This window comes from Apodemus sylvaticus, chromosome 22 (assembly GCF_947179515.1).
Source record: "Apodemus sylvaticus chromosome 22, mApoSyl1.1, whole genome shotgun sequence".
Taxonomy (NCBI): Eukaryota; Metazoa; Chordata; class Mammalia; order Rodentia; family Muridae; genus Apodemus; species Apodemus sylvaticus.
In genome coordinates this window covers 10,930,463-10,951,281 of record NC_067493.1, presented here as the reverse complement: position 1 = coordinate 10,951,281, position 20,819 = coordinate 10,930,463, and the positions used below count along the sequence as shown (strand labels likewise).

At 45.1% G+C, this 20,819-nt stretch overlaps 1 protein-coding gene and 1 pseudogene across 1 annotated transcript in view; both read left to right on the top strand.

Annotated features, from left to right (window-relative positions):
- LOC127673293 (uncharacterized) overlaps positions 1-20,819 on the top strand; it is an 882,259-nt gene that overhangs the window by 743,211 nt on the left and 118,229 nt on the right. The window lies entirely within an intron of this gene.
- On the top strand, positions 7,745-8,820 carry LOC127673171 (secreted frizzled-related sequence protein 4-like; annotated as a pseudogene).

Sequence of the window (20,819 nt, the reverse complement as noted above, 5' to 3'; positions counted from 1 at the left end):
AATGAAGTTGAGCATTTTTTAAGATGCTTCTCCACCATCTGAAGTTCTTCAGGTGAGAATTCTTTGTTTAACTCTGTACCCCATTTTTTTTTTTTTTTTTTTATTATTCGATATAATTTATTTACATTTCAAATGATTTCCCCTTTTCTAGCCCCCCCACTCCCCGAAAGTCCCGCAAGCCCCCTTCTCCTCCCCTGTCCTCCCACCCACCCCTTCCCACTTCCCCGTTCTGGTTTTGCTGAATACTGTTTCACTGAGTCTTTCCAGAACCAGGGGCCACTCCTCCTTTCTTCTTGTACCTCATTTGATGTGTGGATTATGTTTTGGGTATTCCAGTTTTCTAGGTTAATATCCACTTATTAGTGAGTGCATACCATGATTCACCTTTTGAGTCTGGGTTACCTCACTTAGTATGATATTCTCTAGCTCCATCCATTTGCCTAAGAATTTCATGAATTCATTGTTTCTAATGGCTGAATAGTACTCCATTGTGTAGATATACCACATTTTTTGCATCCACTCTTCTGTTGAGGGATACCTGGGTTCTTTCCAGCATCTGGCAATTACAAATAGGGCTGCTATGAACATAGTAGAACATGTATCCTTATTACATGGTGGGGAGTCTTCTGGGTATATGCCCAGGAGTGGTATAGCAGGATCTTCTGGAAGTAAGGTGCCCAGTTTTCGGAGGAACCGCCAGACTGATTTCCAGAGTGGTTGTACCAATTTGCAACCCCACCAGCAGTGGAGGAGTGTTCCTGTTTCTCCACACCCTCTCCAACACCTGCTGTCTCCTGAATTTTTAATCTTAGCCATTCTGACAGGTGTAAGATGAAATCTCAGGCTTGTTTTGATTTGCATTTCCCTAATGACTAATGAAGTTGAGCATTTTTTAAGATGCTTCTCCACCATCTGAAGTTCTTCAGGTGAGAATTCTTTGTTTAACTCTGTACCCCATTTTTTAATAGGGTTGTTTGGTTTTCTGGAGTCTAACTTCTTGAGTTCTTTATATATATTGGATATTAGCCCTCTATCTGATGTAGGATTGGTGAAGATCTTTTCCCAATTTGTTGATTGCCGATTTGTCCTCTTGATGGTGTCCTTTGCCTTACAGAAACTTTGTAATTTTATGAGGTCCCATTTGTCAATTCTTGCTCTTAGAGCATACGCTATTGGTGTTCTGTTCAGAAACTTTCTCCCTGTACCGATGTCCTCAAGGTTCTTCCCCAGTTTCTTTTCTATTAGCTTCAGAGTGTCTGGCTTACATTTTGATATAGTCCTAATTACACTGAGTAATTATGACACATTCCATATCAAACAAAGATAAAAACATGAATAACAAAGTATGATATATTTTTAGAATAGTCTCCAGCAAATTATAGTTTATAAATTCATATTCAAACCTTAAAAATCATAATAATATAACCAATAATATTCACATTGCCCACTCTTAAATGCTGTTGGACATTAGCATTAGGATTTCGGTAGGACATCACAAGTTTTAGCATTTAAAGAATCTGGTTATTGTTCAGACCCATTCTGTTCTGGGCAATGCAATGTTGCATAAGACTGAATCAGTGTGGTCACAATCAAGGCAAAAGATGTGAACTATAAGCCAAGTGTGATGAAGCACACCTGGGATCCTAGAACTTGTGATCATGAAGCAAGAAGAATGCCATGAGTGTAAGGATAGCTTGATCTGTACAGTTGCTTACAGAAAATACATCACTACAAAGTGAGATCCTGCCTCAGAATGAGAATCCAGGGTTGGAGAGGCAGGACGGGAAGAGAAGAAAGGTGAGTCGTAATATCCAAGGTCCAAATTTTGCATTCTGTATATATATATATATGAATAGAATTTGTTTGGGTGTTTGCACACTAAGGCCTGGGTAGATTGACAGTAGCCAGCTATGCAGGAGAGAGAGGCAGGAATCTCCATAACTCACTACTCTCAGTCTGGGTTTAAAATCCTGGAAACTCCATGGAAAGGCATGGTGAGGAACTTAAGTTGAAAGGCTGAAGAAGTCGGTGTCTGATGTCATCAGAAGATTCCAACCCAGACTTTGTCTCATGCAGGAAGGAGGGAGAAACATCATGGATGAACTTCTGCTTCTTTCTTCCTTTCATTTGGTTGTCCTTTAGAAGGTACCACTTCTAATAATGACAAGTCATTCCTATGCATCAGTGCTCCAGGGAAGCACAGACATAGTCACAAAGACACACCCATGGGGGCACAGACATAGGCTCAGAGACACATACATGGGCACACACATGTTTTGTGATGTTTTTCCCATCATGATTTCTCCTCCTTCCTGCATGACACCAAGTGTGAAAGTCACTGGGTTGGAATCTTCTCATGACATCAGACACAGACTTCTTCAGTGTTTCAATGCAAGTTCATCACCGTGTGTGTGTGTGTGTGTGTGTGTGTGTGTGTGTGTGTGTGTGTGTGTGTTTTAATCAATCCTAAATGTCTCTTAATTCCATTAAGTAGACAACAAAACCTACTAGCACAGGTATGGGGTACTAAAACCAACTTAATGACACTTCAATTACCCTTGGCAATTTTGAACAAAACTCAAGTAACAGATATTGTTAGATACCCAAGAATGAACTCTGATTATCCTTAGACTGAGTCCCAATTCTTAGTTTTTATGGCTTTTTAGAGACACAAAGGATAGGATATAAGAAACCAGAAACAAAGATCTGTTATGTAAGCATTAGAAAGTTCTACATTCCACTTAAAGTGCCGGATTCCACTTGTTTGAGTCTGGAGTGGAGTACATATCTTTCTTTGCAACAGGCTTATGAAGATGTAATGACAGACTTTATGAAGAAGCCACACTGTAAGAAAATACAATAAATGTCATGGCCTCAGAACAGCCAAATGATTCTCAGGAATATTTTATTATACATGTACCCACCTCTAGCCAGCCACACTAAATTAAGATCAATATTTTAACTGCAGTATTATTGTATTACTTACCCTGGGTGTTTACAGACTTGAAATATTATGACATTTTACTGCATGTACATATTCTTCAGCACAAAGTGGAATGCATTTTATTTATCTATGCTTTTTAAAACACCCTTAAGGCTTAATGAATATCATCTGCTACCAATACATATTTGATGAATAAAAGTAATACTTTATATCTCTTCTGATGAATTATCAAAGAAATCTGATGTAATAGACAAAGCCAGGACCCTGAATCAATCAGCAGGAGTATTGAGAAGAAATCCACTGTATTTTGTATTAGACTGTATTAGATGAGCATCATGTGCTCAGACAATATGGTAAGAGATTTAAAAAAACAGTCTAAGAGGAGGCTATATAGAGTTATAAAACTGAGTAGCCAAACACATATTAATATTTGCATTTCCTTTGTCATGGCTGAAGATTATCATTCATCAGATCGTATCTGTGTACACTCCTATAAATAATAGGCTTAAGTGTGACCTAAGAGAAGGAACATATCAAAATTGCAAATTTTCAAAATTGAATGAATGTTGGGGAGGAAAGGCAGACATCAAAAATGGCAAATGAAAACACTTTGATGATTGAAAGAGGGTGGCGTTAGTTGGTTTTCTACACTTTTACAAGAGATCTAAAATAATTTTCATAAAGCAAAATCGTTTTACACAATCCAGTACATGACAAAAACAATTTGGTTTTTTTTTTCAATTAAATTTCCTCCAAATTAAGGGGCTTCAGTTTATCTTACTTGTAATCCATTTGATATTATGTACATTATATTAAATACAAACCATGATCTCATGTTTATAATCTATACATAAGTAATAAAAGGGCATATTTTAGTAAGCCATGTATTTGTGTTTATTGCTTGTTGGAATTCAATTTCCATAAAATTTCACATGAAGTCCTTTAGCAAACATATTATTAGGGCAGAAAGTAAACCAGACATGTGTGGAGCAGAAGAGTCCTGAAGGGCATTTTATCTGAGAGGAAAATTAGCTGCAGAAATAGCTGCCAGTGACATCCAGCACAGGGTAGCACAAATGTTCACTGCTGACACCAGTCTGTCTGTCTGTAGGCAACTAATTCTTTGATTATCAGTTGGGTTCTGTGAATATCAAAGTTTCTATTTCCTTTGTTAGTATCCAACTGAAAGTCTAAAACAACCTAGAGCTGGAAAAAGTATCCAGTCTCTGCTTCTGACAGTTGTCTGACTGTATTAGGGATATGTCTTACACCCAGTCTGCTGTTTCAGAAAGCTCAGGGCATCATTCTCTAGGATAAGGTTGTCAGAGGAGGTCTGAGAATGTAAGGTCTCATAAGAATATTTTTCTCTGTGTTACAATAGTCTGAAAGCCACTAGACCTAGAAAAACCAACAGGGAGTAAAATGTTGAACTAAGATAAACTGAGAAATATTTCCTACCTGATTCTTTATGGTCTCCTTATGTCCCCAGGTTACACCACCATGGCCAGTAAGAGGAAAATATAAAAAACTATATATAATGAAATAAAAAACAAAAATAAAAAAATATAAAAATTCACAGTATACTAGCTTTGGACTAGCCAGCTCCTGTCTTTGGGGATGGACAAACAAATGTAGTAGAATCCTCACCATTCAGGAATTATGTTAAGCAGGAAAGTCCATTAACTTCACAGTGGCACAATTGCCACTCCTGGGAAGCCAGGCTCACAGATGCCTACTCAAGGAATTTTCACATCACCTTTCCATGACTCACTGAGCCTTTCCCAGGACCACATCTTCCTCACTGGTTTACAGTGAGATGGAAATCCAGCTTCCTTTGGCCTCTCTCTCATTTCTCTAAGCTCCCCATTCTCACTCTCAAGTACACTCCTCCTTCATCTTGCAGGCATAAATATGGGTGAACTCTCTAGGGACTAATTGAAAGCCCTGAGAGCAGTGGGTGTTGTGACATCACTAGAGACATCACAGGGGATGCCCAGAGCTCTCCATGATTCACTAGACTGTTCAGAGAAGGGGTTGTTTATGTCATGGGGAACAGGATTTTTCTTCCTGTTAATGCTCTTCCTCTACTGAACAGAAGCTGAGGTGCTCATCTCGCGAGATTCTCCTGGGACACAAATGTTGATCACCTCCATTTCAAAAGTCAGAGGTCTCAGTCACTGAGATTTGTCAGTGTCAGAACAATGGGAAAGTGCTGTGCTTTATTTCCAAATGTGTTAGCTGTGGAGACCTGGGTCAGGATGGAGAGAAGAGCCAGCCCATCAAGTTGGCAACAGAAGACTTGAGATGTCCACTTTCTTCCTAGGCTTTGGCTGCACGAACTTGTTAGAAGGCAGTTCCAGGGTCACCTTCAGCATGTGGAGATTCAGGACGGGAGGGACTTTCTCAGGACGGTCTTGCTTGGAGATGATGGCTGCGGACAGGAATCAGGAAAACAAGATGACTCAGATCTGACACTGTGACTGAGAGATGAAAACAAAGGGTATAGTGCATTCTCTGTATTCCCTGCTCTGTCAGTCAGGCTGTGAGAGACTCATCTCACCAGACACTCCCCAACAGTCGTGTGTCCAAATTTGTCAACAAATGTCAAATTATACATGTTCTGAATAGCTCTTGTCTGTCTCTTTGCCTTAGAAATATGTACAAAAATGTTTTAAAATTGAAAATTTTCATGGAAAATAATACAGATAAAATGATAGACATATTAAACATGTCTAAATTAATTGAAGTCTTAAGTAGAAATATTTTCTGATAAAAGTGTAGACTTTCATCAAAAGTATTTCTGATGAGATTGAAGAAATAAATAGAAACATGTGTTAAAACTGAAGATATTCCTGGATAATTATACAGATAATATGGGGGATATAGGAAACATTTCTAAACTAAATAAAAAGGTAAGTAGAAACATTTTCTTTTACAATTGAATATTTATATGGAAAATATTTCAGAAAATATTGAAGAAGCATAGAAAAATGTGTTAAAATAGAAGAATTTGTTGGTAAATAGAAAACATATAAAATATATCTTAATTAATTGATGAAGCACACATAAGCACATAGAATCATATTTTAATGAAATTGAAGATTTTGGTGGAAAATATATGAAAAAATTATAGAAATATACAGAAATATGTGAAAATTAAATATTTCATGGAATATAATACAGAAAAATGTTAGAGAAAATTAAATATTTCTAAAATTACTGAAGTCTAAGAGGAAACACTTTCTGATTAAATATAAGATTTACATGGATACTGGTTTTTAACAAATTGAGGAAATATATAGAAAAACATGTTAAAATTCAAAAAATTGGAAAATAATAAAGGTAAAATAGTAAACATAGAAAATATATCTTTACTAATTGACCAAGCAGATAGAAATTATTGCTGATAAATATGCAGATTTTGAAGAAATGTATTACTGATAAAATTGAAGAAATATAAAGTAAATTATTTAGAATATTTTCATGGAAAATATTATTCATTTATTCATTTATTTATTCTTCATTTATTCATTTATTCATTTATTCATTTATTCATTTATTCATTTATTCATTTATTCATTTATTCATTTATTCATTTATTCATTTATTCATTTATTCAGATCTTATGGCCAATATTTCTTTTCCTACCTTCATAAATGTGTGCTTTATGGATCTTGTTTTTTGCTTTCCTTTATTTCAATGAACGGACATTAACCTTTCGCAAGAGCCTGGCAGGGAACCTGATTATTTTTCCTCTAGGGTAATTTCTAGTGTTATCATGATCCATTCAGCAAACAGCATTTGGCCACTTCAGAAGCATTTTCCCACTTCCATGTAAATGGTATGATTAGAAGTGAAAGGTAATCTTGAGTGCTGCAATGTTATGACATTAAAATAAAAATAGTAATTCAATCATTAGCAACCCCTCACAAATAACTATTCAATCCACTTGTGTTTAATACCTCTGCGTCCTTGCGTGCCTTTCACTTTTGAAACACAAAGCAATATTGATTTCACAAAGCAGTCAATGCCTGACAAAAATCAGTAGGAACCAAGCAATTGTCATGATAAAAACATAAAATCTTGGAAATGTTACACACATTTAGTTAGCTTTTAATTTAGTAATATTTCAAAGCATAGCCTTTTAATGTTTCAAACTTAAAGGGTGACAACAGGGTCAGGTTGCTCCAACTCTGTACTTAGGGTAACTTTAAGGCCGACTTAGCAAAGTCTCCCTTGCACAGGTTTGAATCCAGCGTCCCAAATGATTGAAAGCGAGATGCTCCTTTTCTTGATCTGAAGAAAAATGACTCGAAGACTAAAAAAAAAAAAAAAAAAAAAAAAAAAAAAAAAAAAAAGGAGAGACTTTGGGGGAAATGCAAAACTATAGCCCTTGGCTGTGGAGTGGAGGAGATGAAGTCATTGCTTCTGCAGGAGCACTGGGGGTGGGGCAGTGGAGTGGGAGCCTGCTCTGTTCTTGCTGCTGCCAATGCTGCTGAGCTCACATCAGGGGACAAGTCTGGATAAATGGGGTTCTACAATGGCCATTGCCCACAGCACTCTGAGCTGCCGGGCCCAAGACTGGAGCTTCCCATGCGGGTCGGTGCTGAGTGCTGGCACTGCTGGTGCTGGTGTGCCCAGGGGGCATCTACAGCCAAAGCCCCAGAACTCCCCAACAGTGCGGACTGGAGCTCCAGCAGGAAAGCTCACTCCACTGGCCCTAGGTAGAGATGAGGAGAGCAGCCCGGCTGGAAGTCAAAGGTCCTCCCAGCAGGGACTGCAGCCCAGGAGGACAGCACCATGATCTTCTCCGCCCTGGTGGCTTCATGCCTGTGGCTGGGCCTGGCGCTGGGAGCTCGGGGAGAGCCATGCGAGGCAGTGTGCATCCCCAAGTGCAGGCACAAGCCCTGGAAGGTCACCCAGATGCCCAACCACCTGCACCACAGCACTCAGGAGAACGCCATCCTTGCTATCTAGCAGTATGAGGAGCTAGTGGACCTGAACTGCAGCTCCGTGCTGCACTTCTTCCTTTGTGCCATGTACGCACAAATCTGTACCCTGGAGATCCTGCAGGATCCCGCCGAGCCCTGAAAGTCTGTGTGCCAGCGAGCATGTGACGACTGTGAGCCCCTCATGAAGATGTATAACCACAGCTGGCCAGAGAGCCTGGCCTGCGGTGAGCTGCTGGCCTATGACCCTGGAGTGTGCATCTCTCCCAAGGCAATAGTCGCTGACCTTCCGGAAGATGTAAAGTGGATAGACATCACACCAGATATGGTGGTGCAAGAAAGGTCCTTTGATGCGGACTGTAAACGTCTGAGCCCTGATCAGTGCAAGTGCAAGAAGGTGAAGCCAACCTTGGCAACAAATATGAGCAAAAAGTACAGCTATGTTATTCATGCCAAAATAAAAGCCGTCCAGAGGAGTGGTTGCAATGGGGTCACAACTGTGGTAGATGTGAAAGAGATCTTCAAGTCCTCCTCACCTATATCCCTCGAATGCAAGTCCCTCTCATCACCAATTCCTCCTGCCAGTGTCCACACATCCTGCCCCATCAAGATGTCCTAATGATGTGTTATGAGTGGCATTCAAGAATGATGCTTCTTGAAAATTGTTTAGTTGAGAAATGGGGAGATCAACTCAGTAGAAGGTCCATACAGTGGGAAGAGAGACTTCGGGAACAGCAGAGAACAATTCAGGACAAGCAGCAAACAGCCAGCTGCCCTAGTCACAGTAACCCCCCAAAGCCAAAGGGAGGGTCACCTGCTCCCAAACCTGCCAGTCCTAAGAAGAACATCAAAGCGAGAAGTGACCCCAAAAGTCAAACCCGAAGAAAGGTGCAAGCTAATTACTTTCCAAGATGGAGCCACCTTTGAAGGAGAAGGTGGTGCTGCCTGGAACAGCCTACAGAACGCCACCCACCACTTGCCTTAAGGACCCTCTGGGGTTCTCTTTATAGACACATCTTGCAGCATTTCTCTTAGTGATGGCTTCAGTGTTTCACATTAAGTCACAGAGCCCTGTTATTTGTTGGTTTCCTGGTATGGAAAGTAGAAGAGGGAAAGTTGGGGAAGGGCGCCTGCATTCAGTGCTCTGTGTGCATACTGTGTGACCTTCAGTTTTGGGAATTTGACCTATAATGTATGTACATTGTAAAGTTCACATGCTATGTCAAACAAAACTTTTTTGACAAAAATATTGAATATCCTTTAACTTCTGTTAGGAAGTTAGTGATATATTAAATGTTATTGAAAACATGTTTTTGACAAAGGCAGGAGGAATGGTACTTAAAAGATCTTTATGTGTATGGTCCGTAGGAAGGTTTTTCAGATGAGTGTGGCTTTGAAAAGTTTAGAGTTATGGGATGTGGGAAATGGTGATGTGTGTTTGTCAGACTTTCAATTCTGTCTTTACCTAGAAACTTTGAAAAGAAAGCTAAAAATGACAAGTAAAGAGGGGCAGACTGTCAAGGTCTATGTTCTTGTCATCTGGCTACCACACCATCCGGGAGATGCTCCTCACCAGTTACCCAGGGGCCGCCCCACAAACGGTATTCTTTCTTCCTCTATGACTAAAGCAATAAAGAGCCATCTTGGATAATAATAAAACAGAAGAAGAAGAAGTCGGGAAACTGCCTTTTTTAGGCCTGTTCTTTTCTTTTCCTCCTTTCACCCAAGTTTTACTCCCAGCAATAAGTGTTATGGGGAGACATCGGGTCCGTCTGTTGGTGGCACTAGGGGCAGGCTGGTGGCACCGCAACACCCCTTCCCCCATCTTGCCTACAAGTTGCATGACCTGCATTGGAATCCACGGGGTGCGGTGGGGCAGGGAGAATCCTTTCAGATCCTGGATGCTGTTGAATTCAATGTATTTTCCTCCCTTGCCTACCCTTCCCAAGCTAGGGGAGGAGAGAGCTGCCTTCTTCTGCATGAGAATGCTTAGGGTGTCTGCCTGCTGGGACTCCCCTAATCCTTTCTTCTCCTTTCTCACAGCAAAATCTCAGGTTTTCTCAGGAAAAAGCTCGCATTTCGCATATTTACATTTGCATTTTATTTTTAAAACAATCCTATCAAGGCAAAAATCTGTGTGGGGGGACATACTTCTCTCCCAACCAGGTCTAAACTTGCCTGGAAGGCTGCACCTGTTTTGAGCCCCTACCAGGAAGGGTGTTTGTGGGGGATGGAAAGAGGAAGTTCTGTGGCCCCCAAATCATTGGGAGAGAGCAGTCTGCCCGCCCCCTCACCAGGCTGCCAGCTCGGCGCACCCGAGGGCTGAGCCCAAGAAGCTGGCCTCAAAGGTGCTGGTGCAGTGCTTGTCAAAAAATGCCCTTCAGGTCTCAATTTCCTGGCCGGCCATTTCTTTAGCTTGCAAGGCTCGCCCTGGGTCACCTCGGTTCTCCAGAGCAGTCCTGCAGGCGCTCCTTCCCTCTCTCTCTCCCTTTCTACTCCCTGCTTGCCCAAGGCTGAACCCAAAACGCACCGCCAAGAAGGAGCAATAGACTTGGGGGCACTCAGTGCACCCCGCCCTGCAGTCCCCTCTCAAGCCGAGTTCAGCTCCTGGACTCTTGATTACCCAGATGAGTGTCATTCAGATCTAGGTCTGCAGGTCTGCAGCCTGCATCCCTGGCTGCCTCGCTGGGGTTCCTGTGTGCCCTGTTCCCTGTCACTGTCTGTGAGCCCGAGCCCCTCACCCAGGCTGGGGAGCACCCCAGTCACCTCAGCCACACTCATTTCGCTTCCTCCCGTGGAAGAGTTTGCAGCAAAACCGGGCAGCACCAGGCCAGGAAGTGGAAGGGAGAGAGCAATTCCCCTTGCTCAGCCAGCTTGCGAACTCTCCCTCCCTGAGGCCGACCCTCTGAATCCCAACTGCAACTTTTCCTTTCCCTCTGTTTTTCCCCTCAACTGCAGCGAGTGGGCGGGCAGCGGCCGTGGGTGGCAGAACAGCGAAAGCCAAGAGCTGGCGAGTGGGTGGGTGGGTGGGGAAGCAGGAGGGAGAAGAAGGGCGGAGAGAGAGGGGTGAGGAGAGGGGAGGGTGGGTGAGATTCTGCTCTCCTGCCACTCCCAGCCCGTGCGTGGGGGGGGGGGAGGTGGGAGGGAGGAGGCCGCGAGGAGGAAAGGGAGGAGGCAGGGGAGGAGGGAGGGGAGGAGGGAGGGAGGGAGCCAAGGAAGATGCTCCAATAATCTGCGTGTTTCCTAAGGCTTGGAGCACTTGTACATTTCTGCAGGCGCATAGCTAGCCATTTAAGGTGGCGGCTGCAGCTTTGACTGCATCTTCCTTCTCTTCTTCCTCCAGCTCCGTGCCTGTGCACATGAGTGTGTACGACTGTGTGTTGCAGGTTGTCCATTTTAGTTCTGCCCAGGAATTGGGACTTGGTGACTTTAGCACCATCTTTTTTCTTTTTATTATTATTATTTTTGCTTCCCCACCGTCTGTTGCTGCAACTCTGCAAAGCCTCGGACTTGGAGTAGGAGGGCTTGCCTCCTTTTCAGAGCTCCTGGACCCCGCAAGCAGGCGAGCGACAACCTGGCCACCACACCTGGCAGAACACACCACAAGAGGGACCCAAGGCTCCCACCCAGTGGGGCAGCAGTTGAGGTGGCCGGGATGGTTTCCTGTGCTGAAGGATTTTGCATCTGATCATTAGGCATTTCAAAGAGAGGCCCCGTTCCCCTTCCCCCCTCCCTCGATGTCTTTGTTTCCTTACCCCCCACCCTGTTCTCCCCACTCCCCACTCCCCCCACCCCACCTCTCTCTCTCTCTCTCTCTCTCTCTCTCTCTCTCTCTCTCTCTCTCTCTCTCTCTCTCTCTCTCTCTCCTCCTCCTCCTCCTCCTCCTCCTCCTCTTCCTCCTCCTCCTCTTTTTTAGAACTAGAGATCAGAGGTGGATGTCTCTCTTCACCAGCCAAGTGTAGTTTCTGGCAGATTTTCTCGCTTGGAAGAGTCTGCCTGGACCGTGTGGGCTCCCTGCTGTCTTGCCCTGCAGGTTGTGTCTGCAGCAAGACTGAGATCAATTGCTGGCTGCCAGAGGATGAGAACCTCTTCCCTCTCCTGGAAGGGCAGGATTCAGGGAACAGCAATGGGAACGCCAGCATCAATGTCATGGACATCTCAAGGAATATCACTTCCATGGAAGTCAGGTGGCCGATGCCCAGCCCGCCCCACCCCACCCCAGCTCTGCATCTCCCTCTTGCCCCCACCCCCACCCCCTGCCCTTGAACCAGCCCTGTGCTCCTCTGTTCGCAGCCCACCCAGTGCATCAGGCTCGCCCTGGCTAGGGAGATGCTGCAGAGCTGTGTGTTCCAGGTGACTCCAGCCCCAGCCAGGTACAATCCGATGATGCTGGGGAACCTGGGGCCCAGCTCCTTTCCCCGCCCCCACCCTCTCCAGGCTCTTTTCCAGGGTGCGAATTGGTTTCTTTGCCCCCCACTAAAGAGCAACAGTTTGGCTAGGCTCAAGTGGAATAAAGTGGAGGTTTCCTGACTGGTGGTGGCAGATAGAGGCCAGCAGAGGCAATGCTTGCCTGAGGAGACAAGGTGACAGATAGGGACTGCTTGGGAACCAACCCAGATTTCTTGTTTTTAACTGTTTACTTTTGGAGGCAGCAAAACATGCCAATAAGTAAACAAGTTGGATGCTGGCTTCTCCCTAGGAGACTTTGGACCTGTTCAGGCCATCATGGACGCCTACCTCTTTGCTTTCCCTACCCCCAACCCTGCCTCCTTCTCCAACCCCTTTTTGTGCATTTCTGAGACATCCCCCACCTCTTTCCCACCCTTATCTGCATCTGGGCGCCTACAGACCCTTTCCTGGCTTGGACTTCCATAACTGCCCAGGATAATTCCGAATCAGGCTGTTGGAGGGAGAAGAGAGAAGAGGGCCTGGCTTCGGGGAAGGGATTTCTTTCACAATTCTGCGGTTCCGTTTTTGTTTTTTTGTTTTGTTTTGTTTCTTTGTCTTCTTCTTTTTTTTTTTTTCTCAAAAATTGAACTCTGCGTGGTGTTTGGCTGGTTTTCCCCGTCTGAGTAGGACCTGGTGTAGAGGCCTGCTCCTTTCTTCTAGTGTTTCTTTGGTAGGGACCTGGCCAGAGGCCTGTGAAGGAGCAAAAGGAAGAGCTTGGGCACCAGGAGTCTGCTTGGCTTTCTCTCAGTCTGCAGCCAGGTGACCACACCCCTCTGACTCTGCCCTGGGGAAGGAGGAGGGTGTGGATAGCCTGGGATGTTCAGAGGGAAGCTCATTGGTTTTTGCCCCTGTGCTCTCATCCCTTGGGAGCCCCAGGATTGGGTAGGATGGTGGCCAGGCTCCCAGGGAGACATTTAGGGTAGCTCTTTGCCTTGGGGACAGACTAGAGCAAGAAGGAACCCAGTGTGCTGTGGTCACTGCCCTCTCCGAATCCCCCTCCCTCTCTCTCTCCTTTACTCCTCCAGTCATTGCCTCAAGATTAGGAAGCCTGAAGGAATTGCAGCCAGGCTCTCTCCAAAGCCCACCAGCTCTCTTGGTTTAAGGCAGACGGCTTGTGTTCTTGCAGCTTACCCTTTGAGGGAGATGGACAGCCCTGGAAGGTATCCCTGACTCCTGGAGACAAGCCTATCCCATATCTTAGCTCTGCCTTTCTCTCCTGACCACCTCTAGGCTGGTCAAGGATGACTAGATAGACAGCCAGGGGGCAAGGGGAGGGAAGAGGAGGACAAGGGAAGAGCCCCTACACACTTGCAGGCCAGCGTCTGTCCTGAGAGCAAGGCCTGGAAGCATATTGTCTCAGGGAAGCTTGGACTTGGATCTGGGGGCCCCTGGGTTGTAGGCATGGATGTAAAGAGCTTAGTGGCCTGTACTCTGGAGCTGGGCATGGAGATTTTCAGGTGATTTGATTGGATGTGCCAAGGGTTGGAGAGTTTGGGGGTCAGTGAGCCGTGTGTCTGCCTTGGTCTCTGCTCCAAGGATGTGTATATCCCTGGGAACACTCAGGGAGGCAGGATTGGTCACAATCAGATAGGTTCTTCATGGTCATGAAGAAGTGTCACACTTCTCAAAATGAGGTTTGGGGAAGAGATTCTATAAGGAAGAGTAGGATTAGTTGTTCCTGGAGACAATGGTGGGAGGAGGGGACACAGTTGGCCTCTTGTTCCTTTCAAGCTAGGAGGATTCCAGGAGAGGGCCTGTGGTGATCTAAACAGGGAGATTTCAAGTCCCTCACCAGGGATTAGACTCTAGCAGGCCATCAGGACTCTCTCCTAAACCCATCTAACATCAAAGAGTAAGTGGTGGGAAAGATCAGAGGTCAGGGGTTGGATGAACCTTCCTCACCCCATCTTCCCCCCAATGTCCTGTTATGCCTGTGTCTGGTACTGGCTAAACTGAAGGAAGGGCTCAGACTCCCATTCCAGAGGGAAGGAGTCTCATGGAGGGAGAGGAATCCTGTTCATCCTGGGAAGAACATGCCCTTGTCCCTGTCTTTCCCTTTAAGAAATGGAAGAATAAGGGGGGAAAGTGGCTTTCCCAAGCCTACTTTCTGATCCTAGCACTGAATTCTGGTCTGCCCAACACATACCTCAGGTCCCCAACCCAAGGTCTGCTGGAAGAGGTGGGGCCTAAAGAAAGAGGAACACAGGGCAGGGGAGGGTCCAGCCCTGGTGTGGCCTGGAAAAGTATCCATCAGATTTATGTTTCTAGAGATACAGGGTAGGAGGGGGCATTGCCTGTCAGCCTGGAGCTCTGGGTGATGGGGTGCCGCTAAACAGATTATTAGCATGGAGAGATGGCATCTTCTCAGGCTCTTCTAAAGTAGCTGTCCTCTGAGAGTGAACTCTCTGTGCTGAGCTTTTAGACAAACAAGATTTTGTTTTCTTGTGGCTCTAATTCTTGTGGTATCATTTGGAGTGGTGGCTGTGCCCATCCAGAGCTATGGGTAGAAGAGACTCTACCTGCTTGGCTACCTTGTTAATACAAGGAGGAAATCAGCAGCAAGGCATCAGGGAAGAAGAGTAGACCTCATCTCCATCTGGTCATAGCCTAGCTTCTCCAAAGAGTCCTTCCTGCCTTCTGTTCCCTTTCTCTTCAGAAGGACAGTCTCTTTTGCTACTGTAGCTCTTAATACACCATAAACTTATGGTCCATAGACAGCCACACCCAACTAGATTCTGACATCACAAACGCAGGAGGGTGGTGGCCAAAATGGTATGTTGTCTAGGCTGCCTCCTTAGGCCAGGCCTACAGGGTTGTGTTGGCTTGGGATCATATATCCTTTGAATGGTTGAAAGAAGATGGATGTAGAGACTGTGGCACTGCTGGGTCAGATGTTCTTGAGATGGCTTGTCTGTGCTAGCAAAGACCATGTACTCTGGATTGGAACACTGAGCCGCCATTTGTATATCAGTCTGAACTGCCTCAAGGTTCCAGGTGTCTGGTGGGTTTTTAGTTTCTTTTATTTACCCTTTCCCTCAAAGACACTCTGCAGACTGAACCGGTCATCTGGGTGGGGAAGAGCTCTGCTCTCTAGGCTTCTCTATTTTAAAGAGTGGGGTGGGTGACCCAGCCTTGACAAAGGCCGGTGAGAGCTAGAATCCTAGCTAACATATGAACCAGGGTATAAAGGCTTTGCAGCAAAGAACTCAGAGCCCCAGGATTGGGGTTAAGCCTTGAAAGGAGCCTTGGATGCTCCATTTGGAAGGAAGAGGTAACAGACTCTGGATAGGGTTATTTCCAGGATGAAAGCTGGGCAGTGGACTTCGTTGGTGTTAAGATTTTATACTGAGTCCAGGTTGTGGTTGTATGTTAGTATCTTCCATGACCCAGAATCTTCAGCCTCAGTATACCTGGCAGGCTGAGCTTCCCTTTGGGGGCCAAGGACATCAGCGCTGAGGCTACCTGGGAACTGAGACCATGATAGTTTGGGTAAATCCAGTAGAGCCCTGGCTACAGCTTAGAGAGTACTTGTATGGTGGGTCCAGGAGGGTTGATCTGAGTCTGGGAGATTCCTTAGGGTCCTGCAGGGTTCCAGCTACTCTCTGTGGCCTGCCTTGAAACCCTAATCTTTGCCTTGCCCGACCATGCCAGCTGACCCTTCCAGTCTGGAAAGGATGGTGGCCCCCAACTCCAGATGAATCTTGAGTACCTGGCATATGATTATCCTTGGCCCTTTCTGCCTATGGCCCTTAGCAGTGTTGTGACATTTTCTCTGTGACCTGGAGTCCCCATCTCAGGTTCTCCATTGAGAGGCACTTGCAGGGCTCATGTGCCTTTGGGGGGTGGGAGGGGCACAGTGGCAGACTAGGAATAAGAAAGGAACAGGATACAGTGAGTTATATCCTGGCTTTCCCCCACCTCACTTGAGTTGTTCTGGAGGGCTGCAGACACTTCGAACCTGTACATCTATGAATCCAGGCCCTGGTTCAGAGTGTCCCTTCCAACCTGGACGTCTGCCCTCTCAGAACCAGAAAACATCCCCCAGGAGGGTTAGCTTCTTTTAAGGGTCTCCCTTGTGGAATTAGAATGACCCTGTGATCCCGTGATACCACTAAGAGTAGGGCACAGGTGAGTCCACCCTGGCTGTGGGAATCTTCCTTCCCCAGGTCTAGAAATGTCACATCAACCAGAAGTTGGCAGAATTTGTGACATAGGACACAATTTTTCATTAACTGCCTGGACCAAATGTGTGGACTTCTAGATTGTTTTTAGGGTCCTTAGCCTTTCCTTAGAGGTTGGGCAACTGACTCTATGACCCTCATTCCTAGCCCTGAGCTCAGGCCTAGAAGAGATGTCCTTGCTAAGGTGTTCTCCATTTGCTGGAGGGAGGCAGCTCTCACTGTGTATGGGCAAAATTAGAACATCTATTGCCAATTATTCTTGCTGCCTACAACAGGAGAGATTTAATATTTACTGTATGGATTAGAGATATCCAAGCATATGGTAATTTAATAAATATGAGTGTTTTGGGTTTGTGAGATATATTTTTTATTGCTAAATCATGCATAAGCATAACAACATGGTGCCCTTGTTTCAAGTGGTGGAGGACTGCATTTGGAGGGGACTGGATAGGAGAGGTGACTTTGGAATCTGTTCTCCTACTTATTACTCAGTTCTTTGCTGAAGGCATTTGTTAACTGGTATGGATACATGGGATATAAGATGGGACCAGGCTGAGTAGGACCAGGAGTGGTTCCTTTCTCTATCACAGGTTTCAATGCTGGTCATATCTCCCAGGAGCCATGCTGTCACTCAAATGGCACCTTCAACAGTGGATGCATCATCAAGAGTTGCCCACAGGCATTTGTATCACAAGTCCCAGTTGCTCAGGTGTTTTTTTTTCCGAGAACTATTTGAGTTATATAAGCAGGGCTGATTATTCCCATTTTATAGATTCATTAAACAGAAACAGGAGCAGAACTGGAGTCTTAGGTAACTAGGTACTGGGCGTGGCCTCCTGCAAGACCCTGCCTCCTCTTTGGGGGAACTTTGCCAAAGGCAGAGTCTCCTCCATTCCTGTGTCTTCCTCTGGGGCAATGTTTACAAATTCAGGGTCCCCAGAGGCAGCAATCCTGTGAAGGCTGGCAGCCCCAGGGCTCCTTGGAGCCTGCAGCCCTCTCCAATTACAAAGAAACTCAGAGGGCTCTGCTGAGCTATTTACATGGATGGCTGGGGGAAAGGGGCACTCAACAGGACTGGGAGTCCTTCTCCCTGGCCTCCACTCCTGTCTCTGCTGCCTCTGCCTGGCTTGTACAGCCACAAAGGGTCATCTGGTTTAGGGTGGTTGAAGACTCAGGATTCTAATTCCAAACATTAGACTTGGAGCTTTGGGCAATTTCTGTTTCCCACTGTTCTTCCCAGCCGGGCTTCTCTCTAGCTGCAGACAAATCCTTTTGCTCTCATGGGCCTTAAGTTTCTTATCTGTAAGACAAGAGAACTAACATAGGAGTGTCCCTCGGCATAGCCTGGCGAAGAGAAAACCGTCCACATGTGAGCACTGCTACTAAGAGCAGCTCTTACTGAGAGCTCAGTAACTGATCACAGTATCAAGTATTAGATAACTGATTATAGGAAGGACTAGAGAGATGATCATAGTTATCATTTATTCAACACTTACTGTGTCCCAGAATACTGCTCCAACCCTGTCAATTAAATGTGCACCAGTTCTGTTTACAGATAGGAAAATTGGGTCTAAGAAGGACCATGATTTCATACAGTTTGACTTTTGAATATTAAGGTAACTGTCTATATCCTTCCGTATGCTGTGGATACATAAATGTAATTATGTGCCTAGATATACAGGCACACATAGGTGAATATATTACTATTGATACATTAATAATAAAATAAGAGTCTGGACATGAAATCAGGGAGGTTCTCAAGGCTGTATTTCACACCCTTCTAGTTCCATGGGTGAAAACTACTCTGGCTGGCAGTGCAGGGAAGGCTGGCAGGATGCTCATGAGGATAGTGTTTGCAGAACAACCAAGCCTCAGCCAGACCTCTAATGGAGAGGGAGGCTTTGGTGGGAGGCTTTGGTTTCTCCCCCAATCTGTTTCCAAAGTACTGGCCTTCTTGGAGGCTGTGTCCCACCCTTTTGCCAGGCACCCTTAGCTTTCCCACATTGACAGGGGAGGAGAGGGCTGGGTAACTTCTCTTAGAGCTTTAGGGTATCAGACCTGTCTTAAGAGAGGGTGTGTTGTGGGGAATCTAAAGAGCTGGTCAGCTAGAGTTGGCAGCCGAGGTTGGAAGTCGCATCCCTGGGTGGGGAGTCCTAGGTGTTCCTGGGCCTCCATTTTGCTGTCTCTGTGAATCGGTAGTCTTCACTGCCTGCGTCCCCTTCCTCTTCCTACACTTGTTGTGCCTCTTGCTCGTAGATGCATCAGCTCTCTCCTGTAGGGAAAAGCCATGAGTATGAGAGATGACAATCATTTTTCCCCCATGGAGAAAGCTCTCCTTCTCCCCCTTCTCTCTGCCTTTCCACTGAGGCAGCCCCTTCCACCTCTACCAAACATATTCCTCATTCTCTCTTTCTTTTTTATGAAACACCCAACAGGTACTGTCAGGCACAGTTGGGTCTAGTAGTCATGAGATCTTTTAATAATTAAATAACCTTAAATGCCATATTTGGTGGATCTCTGACACTTTTGAAAACCATCTATCTACATACAGCATGCCGAATTTGTTAAAACTGAACAGTCTTAACTTACCTGGGACCCCTGAGTAAACCAAGGGGAGACGGAATCGCTGCAAAATGCATGAGAAACTTTATTAAAAATACTAGCATGCTAGGGTCACTCTGTATATGAAGAGTGAGTGACCCCCACCATCCACACTGAGGACTTTGTATACAGACCCCAGGGCAGACTCCATTAGGCACAATGTGAGTGGTAGAACAGTAATATCCTTAAACAGATTGGTCCACTAGGGGATGAGGTAAATGGCCAATGGTCAGTCCGGTCAGTCCTTTGGAATGCATCCTCACTCCTAGGTCTCTCCTTCCCCTTTGTGGTCTGAGGAATGCAACCCAGCCCCTGACCCTTTTTAAGTTTCTGAGTTAACTCTTTCAAATTGTTAAACATTGATTATTTTTAACTATTTACTATGTGATTAACCTTATCAGAGCTGCCCTCTTGGTATGTTGTTCTGTTATATATAACCTGATAAACAATATTTAGTTCTATAAAGATATTTGCATGGAATATGCAAGGTGCACAGATCAGTTAAGGATGAATTTTTGCTTCCTGTTTGAGCAGGTAAAAGACAACTGTCTTTTTTATGAGCTGGTTTGATCAATAACCAAATGGTAATATATCTGCATGCCATATCAAAAGATGATTTTTGATGGTTTCCTGGACCAAAGAGTTTCTCACAGCAGTGATATCCCTTGAAGAAGGCAGTATGGCCCAATGACTGCAGTGGATCAAATAGTGCCCCCCACCCCCCACAGTTCATGCTCATGTGGATTCCTTTGCAAACAGTGCCTTTGCAGATGTAGGGACTTGAGATGAGTTTGTGCAGTGCTGCTGAGACAGGTCCCAACCCCATGACTGGAGTCCTCATTAAGGCCATTTGAAGACTCAGATGTGTCCATAGGATGTTTGAGCAGAGAGACTGGAGTGAGACATCTACAAGTCAGAGTATGGGAAGGGTGGACAGAAACCACAAGGAGATGCTGGAGGCAAGGGAAGGCTTCTCTGCAATACTCTGAGGGAACAAAACCCTCCTCACACTTCAGATCCAGACTCCTTCAGAACTGTGAGATGCACTCTGGTGACCCAGCTTGTGACACATCACACGGCAGCCTCAGGAGCCCGTGCAGGATTCTAGGGACATGGATGGTTGGCCATGGATACATAGCCTTATTTCCATCCCCATGGAGATGAGTGGCCTTAGGGGATGCTCACCGATCCCTTCAAGTCTTGTTTTCATCTCTGACACAGAAGTATTTTCTTACATGGCTGTGTGAGCAGAGTGTTAAGAATTCCAAAATACAGGGCTGGAGAGATGGCTCAGTGGTTAAGAGCACTGACTGCTCTTCCAAAGGTCCTGAGTTAAGTTCCCAGCAACTGCATGGCGGCTCACAATCATCTGTAATGGGGTCTGATGCCCTCTTCTCTGTGTCTGAAGACAGCAACAGTGTACTCACATACATAAAATAAATAAATCTTTAAAAAAAGAAAATAATTTCAAAATAGGGGCTGGAGAGATGGCTCAGAGGTTAAGAGCACTGACTGCTCTTCCAGAGGTCCTGAGTCAATTCCCAGCAACCACATGGGGACTCACAACCATCTATAAGGATATCTGATCCCTCTTCTTGTGTGTCTGAAGTTAGCTACAGTGTACTCACATTAAAAAAATAAATAAATATTATTTAAAAAAAGAATGTCAAAATAATGATAATGGAGCACATAAGG